The sequence below is a fragment of the Xiphophorus couchianus genome, chromosome 18, assembly GCF_001444195.1.
Source record: "Xiphophorus couchianus chromosome 18, X_couchianus-1.0, whole genome shotgun sequence".
Lineage (NCBI taxonomy): Eukaryota > Metazoa > Chordata > Actinopteri > Cyprinodontiformes > Poeciliidae > Xiphophorus > Xiphophorus couchianus.
In genome coordinates, this window is record NC_040245.1 from 15041093 (window position 1) to 15055241 (window position 14149).

Below are 14149 nucleotides of genomic sequence, written 5' to 3' on the forward strand. Positions count from 1 at the left end.
TACTAAATTTATGTTTTTAAAATAAATTTTGTGGTTGCAGTGTGATACCTTTGTAAAACATGAGAAAAGATTCTGTTTCAGTTTTAATACCTTCATGTCCAGTTTGAACCCTAATCTTTAAGAAAAAGGAAAATTTAGAAAATTTTCTAAATTGACCCTGTTTTTGAATTTTTGAACTTGTCTGTGTTAATCTGAGTTTTCAGTCCTTCACTCAAAAACCCTAAAAACGGACCACGCTTGAGAAAAACAAATTTCTGCTGTCATAAATCAAAGTATGCTATTTGTATATAAAATAAAGGACTTTCAATGCATTTTTTTAATTCAGAATTTTATCTTTTAGGTGATGGAACAAAAATAATAATGACAGGCATCTTAAACCTTTTTCTGGGATTACACAGACCTGTGAAATTATACAAGCAATTTTCATAGTTTTGCAAACTTTTCAAGACTTCAGAAGAATGCTTAGTCTGCCATTTAGGCGCTGAGATTTACTTGGTAAAGTTTCATTAGTGGTTCATTACTGAGAAAACTTGAGTATCCCTTGTAAAAATTGTGATTACTTGCCCATTAGTTTCTGTGGTAGCTGATCACAGAACCAAGAAATGACCAAACAAGACTGATCCGATCTAATGAACAGCTGGGTTTACCATTCTGTCTGAACTGTTTCATGGTGGTTGTTTTGAAGGACAGAATAGAAGAAATCTTTGTCACCCAGTAGGGAAATTCAGAATATGTTTCCCTGATAAGACTGACAGTGAAGCCCATTTTCACTCCTGTGTCTCAAAACTTGTTTTGAGACAAGAAAGAAGAAATATTTAGTAATTTCCACTTTTATTTCACCTCAACAACACTCCTCTTGTGTGGTTTCATTTTTAACCTGTTTATTGTTAAAAAAAAAAGCCTTTGAGGTTTCAAAATGTGGTGTGTTTCCTCGAGAGGCTGCGCAGCAACAATATGAATGGAGTGGATAAATGAGTGGATTTGCCCCCTTTTTGCTGAAAGTGCTGTTCTGAGTTACGAGATAACATAAGTATTTCTAGGCCATTGTTACAAGGCTGTCTAGGCTACATTTAGCTTTAATCACTATAAGACCTTTCATTTACATAAAACAAAAGGAAGATAAGTATTTCTCTATTTCATACAATACTTTTCTTTTCAAATGATTCTGTTAAATTTAGTTTTAGCATTTAAAAGGAAAATGTGTAGATATTCACAAGAATTTAATCTGTTTCTGTATCATAAGCAATGCAATTCTAAGAAGCCATATGTACTCCACATAAGCAACACTTCACATAAAATGTGTTAATTGTTACAGCGATGGCCCAACAATAACATTACATGATCTCATCCCACATTATGCAGACTCTCTGTCTGCACGGGTGAAGATTCACCCACACAAAGCAAGTCCAGGTTGTCGCTAGGCTCTATCTAATTCACTCCAAGCTAAGTTCTGATTAATTCAGCTTAAAACTATTGAACCACCATTTGGAACCATTCATAAACTGTGTTTAGGTTATTGACAGAAATTGATGCTCCAAAAAAATTAGCATCACAGCTTCAAACTGAGACCCACATAACGTACAGTTTTAGATATTAGGAAGCAGGTGATGCAAAGTGTGCCAAGAAATTTAAACTACACATTTACAAGGACATGTAGCATGGTGACTACTTAACTACATAAAATATACTCACCAGATACTTTATTAGGAACATTCTGCTAATGTGAAGTTGGACTTCCTTAACTTTTAGAGCTTCCTTAATCCTTTGTTGAACTGAGTTTATGAGGTGTCAGTTATTAAGCAACAATACTCAAGTGTTAAAACAATGTTCAAAAGGTCAGAGTTCAAAATGGGCCAAGAAAAGAGCCTATTCCACCACTACCAACCTGAAACGCTCACATAAGACAGGGTGGATCCATTCTTTAATGCTGTATGTTGCACCTGAAATCAAAATTCACCTGACTAGGCAAAGTTTTCCATTCTGTTCTTGTCCGGTTTTCCTGTGAGAATTGGGTCTTTCTTTTTTCTGTTATGGTTTTCTGTTGCTGCTGAAGCCTATTCACTTCAAGCTTTGACATGCGTTTGACATTTAGTGAGTGTTGGGTGTAGCAGGTAATTATGTGATCTACTGTTGCCTTTGTAACGTCTTGAACCTGTCTGTTCATTCTCTACTAACCTCTAACATAGCCAGGCGATTTCATCCATACAACTGCTGCTCACTGGATATTTTTCTTGTTTCTTCGAATATTCTCCATAGGCACAAGTGATGGCTCTGCACATAAATACCACCAGCAGCATTATTTTGAATCTTTACAAGGCAGGATTTATTATTACAGTGTAATTTACAGGATAGTTTAAAGGTAAATAAATTAAACCCAAGTATTCAGAAAGCTTGTGCAACGTGCTGTGGCTTTATCTCATACCAAAGCAGAGTCAGAGAATGAAACCAAAACAGCACCTCTCCCCGCTCACCCCATTCCTAACCCCACGTAAACAAACACACTCACCGGACATGTGCACAACGCTGCTGCAGTCAGCTCTGCCAGGAAAATTACAGCAGGACAGTCTGTCATTTAGTGATTAGAATGAGGAAGGCATGATGCAGGACCTGACGGGGTAAGGAAAACAGCAGAGTCACGCCACAGGAGGGGAAGGGTTGCTGTCAAGCGAGGCATCTTACGCAAAGGGAAAGGAAAGGGAAACACATGGGGCCTCGTAAACAGAAACTGTAAGGAATTATCTACTATCTTTTATTGACCAGAAGCTGGGTATTTTGGAATTTGATGTCACATGAAAGCTGCATACAAGGAAGCAGAATTATAAAAAGTAACAGTTTAAATACAACAGAGCAGAATAAAGGTAATAGGTGTGTGAGGTACTTTATGTTCCCTGTAAATGATATGAGGGATAAGCAGAGAGGGTTCGAGAAGTGGTGGAAGGGGTGGGGGGTTTCGTCTCCCAATGTGAGCCTGGAAAGGTGGAGGAGGAGGAGGACCAGGGAGGTGCTTGTGACATTCCACCCCTCCAAACCTGCTGGGCTGGTTTCTGGGTCATTCAAATTCTTCCTCTCCTCTCCAATGCCATGGTTTCTGCCCCGAGCGACATGCTGGCTCATGTCCACCTCCCTCTTGTTTACCTTCTCTCTCAATGTCTCTTATCTCCCTGCTGCAGAGCACGCTGCTGTCTCTTTGAATCCACAAGATTAATTTCTCTGAAACTTTTCTGTGGATTTCTTTCAAGCTGCATTGTGTCTGCCCAAGTCATTTCTTCCCTTCACTTGTATTTTTGTGTGCACAGATTTGATACAATAATTCATCCTTGACAGCACACATCCAGACAGTCATCCCTTGTTTTTGTCTTCTTTTCATCAAAACGTCTCTTTTTCTTCCGGCTCATTTTTCTCTCACTCTGTGTTTTTTTTCTCTTTCCCAGCAGATCTTGCTTGGCAGGGTCCTCAGGAACGTCACTTTTGTTCAAATCAGAGATTATGAGGCAAACAAGGTAAACGTCAAACCTGACTCAACTCCTCACCTCTTGTTAAGTTTGTTTTGCCTACAACAATAACCACAACAAAAACACCCGTGACCATAAATAGAGTTAGGTCTTCAGTTTTAACCGTCACCCACACAATATTTTTTTCTAAAAACAGCTGAGTCGCAGATAAAGTGGATTTAAATGACAAGGTAAATGAAGTCTATAAAGATGACTGCAAATACTGATTGAAGACTATCATCTTTCTGTTGCAACACAACATGAGGAAATTAATTGTGAAATAGAAGGAAAATGACCATGTTTACTCTGAAATCCCTGTAATCAAATTCTACACAATGACTTGCTTTCAGTAAATGGTCATCAGAATCTACCTGTGTGCAATTTAATGTCAGGATAGCTGTTCTGTAAGAGGAGAACATAAGATAACATCAGTGAACAAACAGGATCACAAAGACCAAACAACACACCAGAGAGTTCAAAGGATTAAGTTGTAGGAAAGTTTAAAACAGAGTTATAAATATTGTTATATAGCAACATCCGAAGCTTTGGAGATCTCATTCCGCGCTTTTGATTTCATCATTTGAAACAAGCAGCGGATGGACCAACGTCAGACTTGTCAACCAGCTGACAGGCTTGACAAAAAGAGCAAAAATAAGAAGCAGCCAGGAGGAAACTCTGAAGGAGCTGCACAGGTGCATAGCTCAGGTGGGAGAATCTGTCATCAGGATAATTAGCTGTGCACTTCTGCACATCATCACAACTGGCTTTTATGGGATAGTGGAAACCATTTTTTATTCAACCCTTTCTTGCCAGTTCTTCCCAATACATTGTTTGCACTCATCTCCTTGTTGCTCTCCCTCAGTTCTGGGATTTGCTCTTTGTTTTCTGGTGCTTTTATTATCATCATATGACGACAGTTTCCTTATGTCTTTGTTAAATATCCAATTGACCTTGACCCTACTATCTAATTTAGTTTCCTTCATTTAAGACACACTGATTCATGCTCTAACAACAAAATTACTAAACAAAATACAGAAAAAATCTAAGAAAATCTCCACATTTTAACATATAAGATGTCAAAAGATTATATTAAGATTAGATTAGATTAAGTTATTTCTGCTGTTGCAGCTGGACTGTTTGTCTCTAGGAGCTAGCATGCATTGTCTCATGCTTCCAAGTTTGAAATGTACAAAGAAAGCCTTGTGAAAGAAAGTGTTTTTTTTTTTTTTTAATCTTAAACGACACAAACCATAAAAAACTACAAATCAAATTTATTGCAAGCTGTTTTGTGGAAAACATAGTAACCTGTTGTTTTTAAAGACAGACAACAAACAGCTAAAATCCCTTCCCAGTACTGTATGGGCCCATTTTGACACTAAATTAATCTTAGGGTGTCCTGTAGTTTCTGGGACGAGAATGCTCTGAATATTGTTGTGTTGTTGAGAGGAAGGATGTGTCCTTTAGAGAGCGATGTAGCGGGCTTGATGTGCAGCGGGTGTTCAGTTCTCATTAACATTCCTTTCTGCACATTTAGAAGTTCACGAAATTTAGAAAATATAAAACAATGCACCAATGTTATTTTTCTATGTTACTTCCTGCTTGGTGTTGATTTTTGTATTTTTACAAAGTGTCTTAAGGTAAACTTAAGCTAAAACTTAAACTAAAGTAGGTCAGCTCACATGACAAATCTTTTGTCATAAGATAAACACCCAACATAAATATCTTCAAGAGGTTTTTTTATTTTATTTCTTCAATTCAAAGACTTGATAACTTTGGATTAATTAGATCAAAAGCTTTAACTTTGGATCTCATCTAATCAGAGTAAATCAGAAGTTATAATAAATATGCAACTGTACCTTCAACTAAAGCTTTTAGATATAGATGTGAATAATCACAGATGTGACCTGCTGATCTAAGGCATTCACGAATGGGAGGCTTTGGTGAAATAACCCAAGACCCGCTGACCCACAGCACACACAAACACACACACACACACACACACAACTCCCTCCGTGGCTAATCTCCCTCACTGCTCCCCCACCTCAGAATAGAGTCTGCCTTTGATCAAAATACATTGTCAAGGCCCACTGGGTGACTTGTGTGCCTGCGAGGTATGTGTGAGGGGGAGAGTCTGAAAGCTGCTGGGGGTGTGAGGTCCTAACCTGAAGTGCCGGATATTGTTCCGCTACTTCCTGCCCTCTAAGCTCTGACCCAGGGAACTGCAGCCAAAAGAGCCTTTTGTCTGGCTGACCCTCAGCCTCTTCTCTCCCCCTCCCTGTCTCCCTTTCCTCCCCCTTTTTTCTTTATTTTTTCTTGTCCTTTATTCCTCTTTCTCCTTGAACCTCAAACATACACTAATGCCAAACTCTTGGGACTGATCATCAAAGCGACCACCAGAGCACACCCTCACACAAACACACGCATTCCTGCTTTTTGGCAGCAGATAGCCCTGAAACCATGCTTTGGACCTATGAGAAAAGAGAGTTATTCTCACCTTAAGAGGATTCGCAAAGATTAAATGTGATTTCGGAACAATTATTTGAAACTTTTACTTTCATATAACTGTAGAGGTGAGCCTTGCAACATTTATGCAGACAACTTGAACTTTAATGTATTACATTGGCTTTTCAAGCGATACATCAAGAGTAAATGCCAAATATTTCCACAAATAAATCTGTGGTGTACTTTTGTATCAAGATCCATTTACACTGAAACCATCTGCTATCTGAAAATATGCACTTGGTAGATGTGTAAATCACTACTTGTTGAATACAAAGTTCAGTGTAAATCCAGTTATTCTATGAAGGACTGGATATTTTGGAAATGTGTTTCTTCTGCTTTAATGTGTTATTTTGTGACAATATTGTTTAATTTTACATACCCATACATACTTTCATCTGTAGTTGCCACAAAAAGTTGTTCTACAGTTTGGCTCTGAATTTGATGAACACACTAATTACTCTAAATGACCCAGAGTTGTGATTGACTCAGAATATCTAAACAATTAGATGTACAACTGATATTTACATCACATTAAATAACTGTTGCACTTCATTGTTACTTTGGATATCACTATGTTTAATCACCACTCTCTGGCCAAACCTTTAATTTGTCCACTGCTCTGTTCTTTTTTTAAAAAATTCCTCTCTTGATGAAAGAAAAACAAAACTGTAATGAAATTCCAAGAGCAAAAAAAAAACATACACATGCCACCACATGTGACCTAGCTCTCAAAATGTTTAGGTGCACACAGCTCACTGTGCAACAAAAAGCTAACATCTATCCCTGAGCAATTGCAGGTTTGTAGTCAGGAATGTATGTGCACAGCTAATTACCTAAACACACACATGCACGCACGAACGGACAAAATAAACTTTAGAAGTACAGCTGGTACTATAAGATTTCACTATGTCCATTTAAAGGTGAGTTCATGTCATTGCCCTGTAAGCTATTTCAGGTTGCATTTTCCAGCACTGTCAAAGACAAAGAGTGTGAAACATTTACAGCTAACCTGGCCGCTGGCATCACATGGAGCATTATGCTTTGTGTTTAAGAATGAGGTATGTGTAATACAATTAGTGTGAGGAGTGATCTTAAGACATGCTTAAAGGAGCCTCAGCAGATGAGAGAAATTCCTGATGTCACTGAGCTTCATCAGGAAAGGAAACACCATAATGGGTCACAGCACCTGCGTTCCCTTGAGCACTTTGGGGCCATCAGCAGCTGACTGAACTGAACTTATTGAACCATTATCTGACTTGTTACCTTCTCTCCACTTTCCAGTTTGCCTTTCAAAGTTAAACTTAAACTTAATAGCAATAAATGTATTAAGATCTAGGGTTATCTTACATACATTCTCACTGTCACTAATTGAACCTATATATCTTTCCATATGAACTGATGGTGATCAGTGAAGAACATTATTGTAAAGATCCGAACACACTAAATGTTTCATGATAAATACAGACTTGAGATTTCTCAAATAACAGATGAAAGTTCACATATTGTATCGCCTGCAATGAGAATGAATGAGCTTCCATAAGCATTGTAGCGACTCCAATCAAGCTGCTGCCGGCTGAACTAGTTTTGTTTCAGTAATGTCTCCAATGAGCCATGCAGAGTCCCACTTGCAATTTGCGTATTTATTTTAAAACTAAAACAATAAACTTTTGGGTTCAATCAAAAAAAAAAAAAAAGCAAATGTGTGGACTTGAAAAACAATAACGTCTACAAAACGTTATCCAATTACCTGATGTGGATGCCAATATCAGGTAATCATCTAATCATCTGATGTGGAGAACCAATCTGAACACCTGTGCACAACAGCAAATAAGCATAAACATTCGCTATGACAGTTATGTGGACATAACACATCCCATTTACACATGCTGCACTTTGAAAACCAGTTTGATTTGCTAGTTATTGTTCTACGTACTTAGGCTATTTTTAGTAATACAAGCCAATAAAGCCTTTGTCTGCATTTTAAGTATTCAGACACAATTTACTACCATGTTCGTGACTGACACAATGAGTTTAGCATTACAGAAATGCAAATCAATAGTTTGGGTTCTATATTTTAACTTTGATGCCTGCAAATAATCAGATTTTTTATGAGAATTTGCAATTTTTCTAAGGATTCCTATTTGTTTGTTTAAAAATCGGAAGAGTTCTGACTTGATGTCAAAGAGCCACATTCAATTGTTCTTTTCACATCTTTTTTTTCCAGTTCATGATCTGAACCATTTAAAGGTCCAAATCAAAATAGGGGGCTAAGTCTGACCCATCAATTTCCTCTGGATTTAATCAGTCACATAATCACTACAAGCTGTACCTTGATGCATCTCTTGAAAAAAAGAGGTCAAAAAGTTTGTTCTCATTTTAAACAGCAGGTGGAATGAGTTTGATATAGCGATGTGACAAAAAGCAAAGACAACGCCTCACTCTAAAATCTATCCAACTGTCAGAAATTAATTACAATTAGGGCATAACAAATATTTGGCTTGTATTTAGAGTATTTAATGCCTTTGGACCAAGAATGGTCAAATTTAGGGAAAATGCCAGGCACACACATGAGTGTTGTTTAGGAGGCAGAGCGCACACACCAACACACAACCCTGTGGATACGTCGTCAGAAGAATCCAGGGACCAAAAGTCACTGACGTCTAGGCGACAACTCTTTAACTACACAATCTCAGCTGCATGTTCTGAAAGAAAACGTAGGAATTTGACTCAGTAGGTTTGCATGCTGTGAGTGACAATACTGATCCAAAAAGAAGTACTTGTGGTTGAATTTCTTGTGGACGGATGGCCTAAAATCTGCTGATTTGCCAACCTAGTCCCCTCTAATGGCCGTTGGCTCTGACAGAGCAGAAGATAAAATAACTTCCCTCCGGGTGTGGTAAGTGGAGGGTTGAATGAGGACCTAAAAACAGGACACAAAAGGCAAGAAATAAAAAAGAGCAAAAGATTTTAATCTATCTGGGAAGTTGATGTAAAACCAAGGACACGGAAAGAAAAAAAACAACCAGATGCACAATCAATGTGGGAAGGGAGAACAGGAATTATAAATACACATCAGGGCTGACAACATACAAGCTACAGGTGAAAACAATCAGACAATTACAGGGCAGGCTCCCAAGGAAGGCAAACAAGATTCAACATGCAGGAAGAGAGCTTATCAAAATAGGACAGGAACTAACAAAAGACTAAGAGATTGCAACTAAAACCAGAAAACCGAGACTGTATGTTTCACAATAGCTACCCAAAGACAAGATCAAATACTGTTTTACATAATTGCTCTAATATTACCTCAGAATGTGTTCATATAATTAAAGGTTCCCTGTAAGGACATTTTACCTGTTGTCTTAATAGAAATATACAGGTTTGTTTGAAATGCTGAAGAGAAGTGTTCCTACCCTGCTTGCTCTACTTGCATTCAAAAGCCATTACTTTTTATTGTGTGTAAATGAGTTATAGATATAGTGTACACCTTACCGTACTGCAAAACAAATACATTTTACGATACTCAGGAATAAGGAAGCAGGCAGTCTAAGAAATTTATTTTGTGAACAGGTTCTTATTGTTATCTTAAAGGGATTTCTTGGTGGTAAACATAAAGTTTCCATCCAGTGCCTTGTTACCGTAATTGTTTAAAAAGAATTTGATGTTAATCTAAGAGCTTTTATTTTCACTTTTATTCTATGTGAAGAAGAAAACTATTAGACACACAGAAAATCGGATCCAAAAGCAGATTGGACAAGCAGAAGCAGTTTCAGTCTGACAACGATAGGAGCTGAATCACAAAGCAGCACACCTGCTCTGGGCGTTGGAGCTTACACATATCTGCAGCATTAGTCATAAAAAGCAAACAGTTGCAGGTCATTCACTGTGCTTTCTGTCAAACCAGCAAAGCTTAGCAGTGATTAAAGAATTACTCTGATCTTTTGTATCCTTAAAACAGTAGGAAAATACCCCCACTTGCCCAACCAGTGATTTTGCTTTACAGAGTGACAGTAAAAAGGGTGCATCCTATTTGCTTTAGAGTAACAGAATATACCATGCTAATATTAGCTGGTTAATTAGTCGGGCAATCTCCCAGCTTTGGGAAAGCCCTTCCCAAAGCTGGTTTTAACCGACACTTAATAAGACTGTGCCTGTCCCTGTTTTTCATGACGTGCAGTATTTCCAAACAGCCAAGTCGAGTTACCTCCTTTCAGTCAGTTGGCTGGCAGTCCACAGCAACCTGCCAGGGAGGGGCAGCTCTCAGTTAGCTTAAGCCACATAAATCTTTGGTCACTCCACTCCTTGTCAGAGATCTCATTGAAAAAAAACTGTAAAACCTAAGAATGGGATGACAGAATAATTTTGCAGCCTATATAGAAACTATAGTAACCCAATGTAATTTATCAAGACTGATTATTTTCAAACTTTTAAACAATTTCTTATATAGGCAACTTGATTAATTCTAATTTTAGGCAATTTATGAAGTTTTTGTGAAGATACTAAACTAAAATAAAACAAAACTTAAAACATGACATTGGCAGTTGGGTTGAAAGCAACTATTTTTCCTTTGTCAGTGTCACTAAAAAGTCTCATAAAGGTACCTCTGAGTCAGTAAATGCTAACCACAAATGTCAATGAAATGACCATCACCTTCTTTGTAATGTCTATCTGGTAAGCCAGGATACACGGTGTGCTGAAACTATGTGTCAGTGGTACAGAAAGTACCAGGCTTGATGTTCTGAACACCAAGCAGCAATCATGAAGCAACCACCTGACTGACAAAAGCTAATAATATCCATGCATATTGTTCACCTAAGTGACAGCCCCAAATCGTGATCTTCACCTGAGCCTTACCAAGGAACTAGTAATGAAAATGAAAACTTTTCACCAGATGCCACATAAACCAGGACAATGGTTTATGTGGCAAATCAGCAGATTTTAGGTAATCCCTCCAAAAGAAACTCAATCACAAACTCCCATATTAAACTGAAACACGTTTGGGCCGTTTCGAAAATGTTTCCATCATGAATTTTAGAGTATTTCTGCCATATCCACTGTAAAACAAAACAATAATCCATAAACAAAGATGAAACTTGTCCTTACATTATTAGTATATCTGAGGGGCTAGTGTGTTATTAAGTGGGAAATTGTCCTTTAAAACAGGTTGTTAAACATAGAATCCACAAAGGATGTCACCTGAGTCAAAGTGGCAATGATTATTCATAAAACATTTCCAGAGCCGATTAGATCCATAAAGATTTATGTGCATTTATGTGTCCCTGCCCAGGATTGGTTTCGTGAGACAGGCGTGTCAATACTGAAGTCCTGTCATTGATTTGCCACAATAATTCTATAATGTTCTGACATATGAACAGATAAGACTCAAACAAAACTTTAGAAGTTCTTCACAGTCAAGTTGCTTGACTTTCTAAATAAAACAAGATCTAGGTTTGTATTTCTGAATGTGATCACTCTCACATGCCTTTCCTGACCTTTCACCTCCTTTTTAAAAATAAATAAATAAAAAGGAAGCAAGAGCTTTACCTGCAGAGACCGGTTTAGCCTGAATGCAAGTGCCTGAGCAAGAGAAAGATTACAAAAGTGTGTGCATAACTGAGCTTTGGCAAATATATCTTTTCATTATGCTCCCAGATCTCTAAAGCACATTACATTCCTTGTTTCATCTCTAATGATATAATAGTCTTGTAATGTTTCGTTGGGTTACAGCTTTATACCAGCTTTAATTAGGGCACTCCTTCTCACATGGATTAAAGGATCTTCGCAGTACTTGTTGTTTCATGTGCTGCCATCCCGTACAGCCTTAGTGAGACAACAAACTAGCTGGATTTGGCAGACAGGTCTCCCTTTTTAAAGGGCGTCCTCTGAAGCTAGTCATGACTTGAACAATAGGACGTCGTTTTGCTTGTCAGGCTGGGAGGAATGCTCACCATTCATCGGTATGCAATCAGGCAATTACTCTCGCATACGTCAGCAGCCAAGTGTTTTCAGCAGCGAACGTGGAAGCTACCAGTAAATGTGCCTCACTGGAACTGCTTTGTTGAGTTCACTGTTTGTCAAAAAGGTGTTGTCAATTTCCTGCAAAATGAGTCATGCAGGGGTCATGCAGGGATCCTGAAGGGAATGGATAAAATGTCTTAAATTTCCTGGCATCTAAGGTCAGCAACAAAATAAAAATTTAAGACACTGCTAAATCAAGGAACCCATTATTCCTGCAAATGGTGCAATGCATATGATATCTCTTGTTATGCAACATACTGATCATCAATTCCTTGTAACATTCCTTAGACAAAAAAAGTTGGGTTTTTTTCTCTTTTTTTTTGGCAAACATGGTTAGGATTTTGTAATTGCGTACCAACCCTGTTTGAAAAGTCCAGCTTTCAGAAACTAGAAACTGTTGAGCATGCTCAAAAGATGAAACTGCGGCCGGAAGCCGGTGCAGCACAGCAGGTTCCTAAAAAACTACTTCTGGTAAAACAAGCAGGCGAGAAAGACTGACTCACACAGTAAGCAGTTCACTCCCTTATGGAAACTAGGCAAATCAGCTGCACTGAAACAATATTAGGTTTCTGAAACTCTTAATCAATAATATCCAGTTTGCTTAGAGTAATAGGTTTCATGTTTGCTTTCATGCAAAAGGATTCTGAGTAATAATGCACTCAAAAGGTTTCTCTGGAGTTTCACCTCCTTTTAAGAAATATTATGAAACCCAGTCATGTAACAGTGTTTTTTATGAGAAGGTTAATAAGAGCTCAGTAAGCTTGTTTGGTGTTCATGACACTTTGCATAACATTATCTTTAGTGCAAGTATAATGCAGTGTTTGCTCTATGAGACAGTGCTTGATAGGCATTGTCTGGTCTCCAGTATTAACTGAGGTTAATGTTTTGAAAACACCATTTATAGATTTTAAAGTCAGTTTAACAAGATGGAAGGCGAGAGAGATTTTATCTGACTTTATGGAGCTCCTTAACGAGGCACAACATCAGAGACGTCTTACCTGGTCTACAAAGACAAAGAACTGGACTGTTGTGCGGTGGTCTAGAGTCCTGTTTTCAGATTACAGTAAATATGGCATTTGATTTGAAAATCAAGGTCTTGGAGTCTGGAGGAAGAGTGGAGAGGCACAGAACCCATGTTGCTTGAAGTCCAGTGTGATGTTTCCAAGATCATTTTCATGTCATCTGTTGGTGTTGGTCCACTATGTTTTCCAAAGTCCACAGTCAGTCAACCCATTGACCCAACTAAGTATTGAGTGCATAAAAATGTACATATTTTCAGAAGCAAAACATTTGTGCTTAAAAGGACCATTTTTAAAATGGTTTAATGTGATATTCTAATTTCTGAGACACTGAATTTGGACTTTCTTTACCTGCAAGCCATAGTTAGGGCTGGATTTACAAGCATTTGGGATTTGGGCCGGAGCCAGCTTTGGTGCCCTATGTTTTAAAGAAAAAATATTTTACTAATGCAAACTACATGTATAAAAACATGTTTGGTAGGTTTAATATTCCCCCTGTTCAACAAGTCCATGTTTAAATCAACCATAAATAACTTGATAAATTTCAAATACCTGAATATTGTTTTTCATCATAAGAATCCCAATAATACTATTACAACTCACCTAATATTGGCCTGTGCGTTCTACGTATATAGAATACAATGTTTGCAAAACATGCAATTTATTAAAAGAAATTAAAAGGAACAATTTTTTGAGACCCTCCTAAAAAAAATAGGAGCCCTGGGCTGCTGCCACTGTAAGCCCTTTCTAAAGTCTGTCACAGGTTATAATCATTTAAACTACAAAAAATAAAAATTTATTCTATGTGTAATAAATCTATGCAAAATGACTGTTTTACTTTCTGACGTTAAGAAATATGTCATATCTATAGAACAGTCAAATATTTGGGATGCACTAGAACAGTGGTTCCCAACTCTTCCCTCAGGCCCTACATGTTTTAGATATGTCTCTGTTCCAGCACACCTGATAGAAATGACTTCATGACCTCCTCTGCAGGCCATCTGATGCTGCTGAAGCCTGTTAATCATCTACTTATTTAAGTCAGGCGTGTGGGAGGAAGGAGACATGTAAAACAGCAGAACAGAAGGGCTTCGGAACCATGAATAGTACCTCATTCAT